Raw genomic sequence first — 7,207 nt, forward strand, 5'->3', positions numbered from 1 at the left:
TTGTTTTGTGTTATGAGAACAAGTGACAGTGATCCTTGGACTCACATGCTTTCCCCCAACTTATACATTGTGGTGACAAGGACATAACCAGAAGCTTCCACTCCACTTTAGATTAACCTCAGTTTGCCATGATGTCTAAATCCAGACAAATGGTGGTTAATTGGTACTATAGTCTGTTGAAACAAGCTGACTTCAGACCATTATCCATGGAACAGAGCTGTTTCAACTAGTCATAGTTATGATCCATCATATTTTAGGGTTCAGAAAATACACTAAACCATGTTTAAGCAGACGTGATCTTGCTGGAGGGGAGGAAGAGGACTCATGAGCCTAGGCTCACTGAGATTTGCTCTCATAACATAAAACACTCGGTTTAGTGTTGTGTCTAAACTCAGCCAATAATAGGGAAAAGTTAATGTAATTCTTAAGCATATTTAAAACTTAATGCAGCAGGCAGAGGAAGCTGGTAGAAAGCCTGTTCAGATGAGTCACCTTATATATGTGAATAAATTACTAAGCAATTAGTGAGGAATATACTGTGAAAGATAATGACTTGGGTTAATAGATGCTGGCACGGCCAATTACAGAGGCACCTGACCCAGGAGCACACCAAAATGAGAAATTAACTTTGAGTCTCAATACTTGTCATAAGACATAGGCTTCTTGTTGTTATCTGACATTTCCATGAATTTCAACAAATAAAATTATGGTAATACCAGAAAGCAGAATTCCACAGTTGTTGCTAGCTAAAGATCCGTCTCAGGCACAGAGAATGTGGTACTCTCCAGATGTTGCTAGACTATAACTCCCAGCACCCCTGACCATTAGCTGCATTGGCTAGAGCTGATAAACATCTGGAGGACACTACATTTCCTACCCCAGTTGCTATCTGCAACATGGTCAAAATACACCCCCTTTTAAAAGTTTAATAGTAATCTCCTTCAAAATTATTATTTATTAAATTTGTATACCGTCTTCAGCTGTAGATTTCAGGGCAGTTCACAACATAAATACTTGGCAGGGGGTTGGACTCGATGGCCCTTGTGGTCTCTTCCAACTCTATGATTCTATGATTCTACAAGATAAAAGACACAACATACATAATAAAAACTAGAACAAAAAACAACAACCTAATAACCCTTAAATATGGCTGCATTCAGACAGCATTTTATTTTTCCTGATATTTCATTACTGGATAATTTTATTTTATGTGATCTTTCACATGACAGAAAAGCCACTTCTCAATATCTAGTGGAATCTAGCAGACGTTTAGCATTTCTTTCCATAAGTACTGGAAAAATCCATTTGCAACTCCATTAATCCAGAAAATTATGGGTGTTTTGCATTGTATTTCTCCCGCAATTTTCATGGGTCACGTCACCACTGCTCACAGGGCAAAAATTGAGGTTGTATTCCAACATACAGTTATTTCATGGGGGAGCAGAACCACCCATGACATGTCCAGTAACATCCGCTCTTGGTGTTGGCAGTAACTGGAAACAGCAAACATACTGCGGTGGAGATGGTGGTGGGAAAGCAAAGGGAAGAGATGGAGGCTCAGCAAGTCTGACAAGGCCCATGAACTGCCTATAAGAAACAAAGATCCCTCCTTTGGCTCTCTGGTGGGGTCACATTCTGGTATTATGACACATACTGATTCACAGGAGCAAAGAGGGGTGTGGGGGGTGTAGTTCCACTCCTGAAACAGGACTTCCCCTTCCTCCCACTACATGCTCTCAAATCTGCTCCAACCCTCTAGATCAGCTTTTGAAGGTGTGCCCAAGAAGTGAACTGGGGGAGAAGAAAGGAAAGAGGGCTTTTAAGATTCTGGTGAACTGCTAATGTGTTCTATCAAAGGTGGCACAGAGAATGCAGCCATGTTGACCAGCTCTGCCCCACACTCTCCTGCTTGCCTCACCCCTTCCATCTGCAAGTACAGTGGTACCTCGGGTTAAGTACTTAATTCGTTCCAGAGGTCCGTTCTTAACCTGAAACTGTTCTTAACCTGAAGCACCACTTTAGCTAATGGGGCCTCCTGTGCTGCCACTGCACGATTTCTGTTCTCATCCTGAAGCAAAGTTCTTAACCCGAGGTACTATTTCTGGGTTAGCGGAGTCTGTAACTTGAAGTGTATGTAACCCGCAGTACCACTGTATATGTGGCCTTATTCACACCATGTATTTAAAGCACTAGGATACTGCTTTAAATAGTCATGGCTTCCCCCAAAGAATCCTGAGAGCTGTCGTTTGGTAAGGGTGCCGAGATTCGTTAGAAGACCCTTATTCCCCCCCAGAGCTTCAATTCCTGGAGTTCCCCGTGTGGAGGGATTGATTTGTTAAACCACCTTGTGACTTGTAGCTCTGTGACAGTAGGGTCTCCTAAAAACTCTCAGCACCCTAATGAAGCTACAGCTCTCAGAATTATTTGGGGGAGGACATGCCTGTTTAAGGCAGGATCATATATTAAATGTATGGTGTGAATGTGGCCTGTGAAGGCTGCCTACAGACTTTTGTACCAAATGCATAGACGTGGAAGGAAGGGCTAAGAGCCTAAGAAGAGCCCTGTGTGACTTGGACTGATCTAATCCAACAGGCTGTTTCTCACAGTGATCATCTAGTTGCCTATGGGAAGGTCACAAGCAGGACATGAGTGCCATAGCCCTAGAATCATAGAATCATAGAATCATAGAGTTGGAAGAGACCACAAGGGCCATCGAGTCCAACCCCCTGCCAAGCAGGAAACACCATCAGAGCACTCCTGACATATGGTTGTCAAGCCTCTGCTTAAAGACCTCCAAAGAAGGAGACACCACCACACTCCTTGGCAGCAAATTCCACTGTCGAACAGCTCTTACTGTCAGGAAGTTCTTCCTAATGTTTAGGTGGAATCTTCTTACTTGTAGTTTGGAACCATTGCTCCAAAAAGCCCGTTAAGAACCAAAAAGCCCGTTAAGAACCAGCCCTTGAACACAATCTGATTGCCATTGATGTAATCATTCTTTCTCTTAATTTCCATTTGCATCTTCCCTAATGCCCCTCTAGCTGCTTTACTGTTTTTTAGATTTCTCCTTTTCTTGTATTTTCTCCCTTCTGACTTTGCTCTTTTTTAGATCAAGTAGTTGTTTTATCTCAGTATATTATAAAAAGATATTTTCTACTGGGTATGTTTTTCTGTATATCTTTGAATATAACTGGCACTGAGAGGACCTACTGGCACTGAGTAACTGGCACTGAGAGACCTACTACCTCAGATGCAGCAGATAAAATACAGCCGTTGTGATAAGTAGCCATCCAAGTTGGTGGCCATTATTCCATCTGTCTGCAGAAGCAAATTCTGTCATTTAACATCAACTGTGTCCTGAATCGTTTATCATTTGGCATCTTTAGACTATGAGAGCAGGAGAAAAAAATTCCTTTCTAATATCTAAGGATATTAAAATTAAATGCATTTCTGGCTATTAAAAAAACTAAAATCCCTTTGCCTTTTGAAAGACTTCCAAGAGGTAGACCCCTATATTTTTGCAATACGTACATATGGATAGTGTTTGAATTAATGTTTTTGTGGAATTTCTTCTCCTCCCCCCCCCCCAATAATCAGAAAATATTTTTGGAAATTGCTCACTTATTTTCTGACGTTTGATTATCAGCTGAAGTCAGCCACAGTAAAATGAGAGAAGGTCCAGTGTTTATGGGTTGCTGCCACCTAAAGATGGGAAGTAATAAGGACACCCTCAAAAAACCCCTCTAAATAGCTTTCTCTGCCTATGTGGGCAGCCTCAAATAAGAAAGAACTTCCTGACAGTAAGAGCTGTTCGACAGTGGAATTTGCTGCCAAGGAGTGTGGTGGAGTCTCCTTCTTTGGAGGTCTTTAGGCAGAGGCTTGACAACCGTATGTCAGGAGTGCTCTGATGGTGTTTCCTGCTTGGCAGGGGGTTGGACTCGATGGTCCTTGTGGTCTCTTCCAACTCTATGATTCTATGATTCTAAGAAGCCTGGAAGAGGAAGGGAAATGGGGTTAATTTGACACTGGGGGAGTTTTTAAGATGCAAGTAGGAAGGAACTAGAGAGACATGAAGAGAAATTTCCCTAGAACTGTGAATATTCCTTCTAGGTATGCAATGAGACAAGAGCTATTTTGCACCAGAGAAATGTCAAGGCTTCAGCTGTCTGGTGAAACAGAAGGCAACTGCTTTCCTCAAGCAGAAGTGGCTGGGCCTGAACTATTTTCTCACATGTGAAGCTTCTTCACAATATCACTGCCCACAACTGTTAGGTTTTTGAACTTTGAGTTTGTCTGCTATTTCCCTCCCAACCACCATCACGTTTCATCCTATCCAGTAATCTCTGGTGCAGATTGTGTCCCCACTCTGCTCCCACCATAACCACTATTACTAAAAGAACATAATAGATTTGTAATATTCCAGGCAACTATTCTAACCCTTACATAGCAGAGTGTGCTATGATCTTTGGCAGAGGACCAAAAATTTGGTTTTTAATAATAAATCTCCTTCCTTAAGGCTGTTCTATCTTCCAGTTAACATAAGTGGCATCAGGGGCTTGAACTGGGAATTCTGCAGCTGCTAATTCCACTATTTTTGTTTGCAGTGTTGTAGATTGGGCATGGCTTAAGCCCCAAGACAGAAATAGGGCCTTAGAAGCCTCTGGCTGATACTTCACCTTTTGTCTGAGCAAAACATTCCATGGCCTTTTCCCAATGCTGCCTTTCAGTTTAATTCCTATACCTTCTTTCCATCCATGCTGTTCTTTGCCTCAGATACTAACATGCTTGTATCCTGCATGTTTGTCCTTTGTCATACTTACCCTTATGACAGGTTCCCTGCTTAAACAACTCAGGGTCACACCCTTGACTCCTTTCATGTTTTCCTCTAAGCAGACATCAGTTGCTTGTTGAGTTTAGTTTGTCTATTGTTGTCAGCCCAACCTGGCTACTAACCATGTTCCCTATGGTTGACTTGGGCAGTATCTTTTGTGATAATCAGGAGCACACTTCTGGTTAAAACCTGCTTGGAGCCTGGCCCTTAAGAATGCAAAGTGCATCATAATGCATTCTATAGCAGAGGCTATGTGTTTAAAAAGTAATAATTAAATACTGATTTTAAAAGGTCAGTGCACAATACAGTGGTACCTCGGGTTACATACGCTTCAGGTTACATACACTTCAGGTTACAGACTCCGCTAACCCAGAAATATTGCTTCAGGTTAAGAACTTTGCTTCAGGATGAGAACAGAAACTGTGCTCCGGCAGCGCGGCAGCAGCAGGAGGCCCCATTAGCTAAAGTGGTGCTTCAGGTTAAGAACAGTTTCAGGTTAAGTATGGACCTCCGGAACGAATTAAGTACTTAACCCGAGGTACCACTGTATGGAGCTCTTAACAGCAGGAAGATGTTTCTGTCGGGAGGGGGAAGGAGGATTAAATATTTAAGAATATGAAGAATTATACAGTAAAAGACCATGTGAAAGTTATGAAATTAGCCATTTCATAACTTTCTTGTGGTCTTTTACTGTATAATTTCTTAGACTATTATTTCCAAATCCCACACCATATTGTAATATTTAAAATCAACAGCAGGTTGATTTTAGGGGAAAGGTCTGCAGGTATTCCATTTTCAAATTATCAACTTGGTTTGCAAGTTGAACGATACAAGAGAGAGCAACAGAAGTTAGATAATTCACTGTTCAGTTATATAAATTTGAAAGACTGGCTTAAATCACATGACTGTCCCAGTTAGGAATCGGAAATGAGGTAACGGGCAGCACTATAAAGCACTGCTTTTTATTACAGCTCAGAACCATAATGCTATGCTTTGTACTTGGAAGTTGTGCAGTACACCTCAAGTCTGTATCTGGAACCTACTCTGATATACAAATCTTTTAATCTCTTCTCCAGGAATACATTGGAAATAATAGTTGCAGAAAATTTATATTCCGTGCAAGCAGACTGTCCTGGTGAATTCTTTTTATCCACTGATTTTGTAGGGCAGCCTTCCTAACAGTTCACATTAGGACTTCCTAATAGGTCAGATTAGGACTTCAGTAAAAAAAAAACCCATGCAGGATTTCATGTTTACAGTCATATAAATAGATCTGATAATGCTGTCACATGGGGAAAGATTAGTTTCATTTTCTTGGAATAAAGAGGAGCAGGCAAAGCTCATCTCTGCTGTGGTTATAACACACCCTCTCCTGCTTTTGAAATTTATGTAATGGCAGTGCAGCCATAAAGTATTGGTTTCATCCAGCGTAGATTAAATCTAAATCAAAGGCTACAACTACATTTCCAGATATAGAATCAGCTGTTTGATAGTCTACCACTTCCTCTTACTGTACAATGTTGCAGATATTAGGCTATTAACTAGTGTTTCCCAGTATGGGAAAATATTTGAATCGCTAAGCTCCAGAAAAGAGACTCGAGTTTCGTCAGTCAGTTATTAAGGACACATTTGAGGAGGTGCTGAAATAGGAGCATAAGGTTAGAGAAGGAAATGTAAGACAAGAAGGCTGGTGTCCATGACAGTCAAATACTCAGTGCCATAAGCTTATTCCACAGAGTCCTGGTTTTGAACTGCAGCTTTGATTCCTGGGGTAGACTTCTCTTGGGAAGTTTGCTACGTCACAGTTCCAAACTCCAGCTTAAGCAGAAAGACTACCTATTGAGTGCAAAGAGTTATTAATACAACACTAAGCACAGCTCTCTTGAATTTTTAAAGAGGCACAACACAGGAACTCTCCACTATAGTATTGTCTGTCCGCAGTCATTGCATCCAAAGGAAGTGTTCAAATACACACAACAAAAACTGTTCCGCAAACAGTTGAAAAAGAACACTCCAAGGATAAAATTGCTTCTTTCTTTTGCTGACATTCTGCCTTACATGCAGAAACTCAACAGGCCGCTTTCTCCATTGCTTTTTCTGCATTTCACGCCTGTGAATGGAGCCTGGAGATAATTCAGAACCAATAAGGGAGGGTATACAAAAGATCCATTTATTTGGTGGATAGAACATAAATATACAGAAAAAGCTATAGCTAGAGTTTCTCTTACACCTTCTGGCCTTCCTCTTAGCCTTCCTCTAAATCTTAAAAAACCCCACAAATCTAACCACAATCCACTTTTCGGTCTAGCATTTATTAAGTCAATACTGATAATGCCAAGAAAGACTTATAGTTAAAATATATCAGTATTGTACAGC

This window comes from Podarcis raffonei, chromosome 2 (genome assembly GCF_027172205.1).
Source record: "Podarcis raffonei isolate rPodRaf1 chromosome 2, rPodRaf1.pri, whole genome shotgun sequence".
Classification (NCBI taxonomy): domain Eukaryota; kingdom Metazoa; phylum Chordata; class Lepidosauria; order Squamata; family Lacertidae; genus Podarcis; species Podarcis raffonei.